General features: G+C 39.3%; 1 protein-coding gene across 1 annotated transcript in view; it reads right to left on the bottom strand.

Annotated features, from left to right (window-relative positions):
• LOC114908066 (NACHT, LRR and PYD domains-containing protein 7-like) overlaps window positions 1-708 on the bottom strand; it is a 582,624-nt gene that overhangs the window by 9,809 nt on the left and 572,107 nt on the right.

The raw sequence follows: 708 nt of genomic DNA on the forward strand, positions 1-708 counted from the left end.
TTCTATGTCTGGGAGGCTGTTTCTCTTTTGTATATACATTCGTTTGTTCAGTTTTTGTAGATTCCACAAGTAGGTGATATCATACATAATTTGTCTTTTTCTGTCTGAGTGTCTTTATGGAGTATGATAATGTCTTGGTCCATCCACGTTGCTGCAAATGGCAATGTTTCATTCCTTTTTATGTCTGAGGAATATTCCATTGTCTATATATACCACACCTTCTTTATCCATTCATTCATCTATGCAGACATTTCAGTTGCCTCCCTGTCCATATGGCCACTCCTTCTTCCACCCAAGTATTAATATACCTTCAGTAACAAGATGCATTCCATTTTAGAAATGCTGATGTGTGAGGAAAATGTGCACGTAGAATACCTCTCCCATCCAGTTAGTTTTAGGAGAAATTCTGCTGGACAAAGTTCCTACTTAGTCTTGGGGCAAGTGCTAGCTCTTCTGATTACTCTCTACTGACCCACACGTGAATGTACTCGAGAGCTGATGAAAACACGAGGGATTCTAGGCCTCCGGTTTTGCATATGAGCAGATGGAGATTGAAGTTACCTAGTTAACAGAACCTGCAAATCAGAAAGAATTTTATCTTAATTACGCAGCAGTCGATTAGCGCAAGAGAAATTTTTTTGTTTTAATTTGGAGCTTCCTCGGATGGTGGTAATCCAGTTTTGAATTATTTTCCAAGGGGACCGTGAA

This window comes from Monodon monoceros, unplaced genomic scaffold, assembly GCF_005190385.1.
Source record: "Monodon monoceros isolate NGI ecotype Baffin Bay Population unplaced genomic scaffold, NGI_Narwhal_1 Super_Scaffold_10, whole genome shotgun sequence".
In the NCBI taxonomy this organism is placed as follows: domain Eukaryota; kingdom Metazoa; phylum Chordata; class Mammalia; order Artiodactyla; family Monodontidae; genus Monodon; species Monodon monoceros.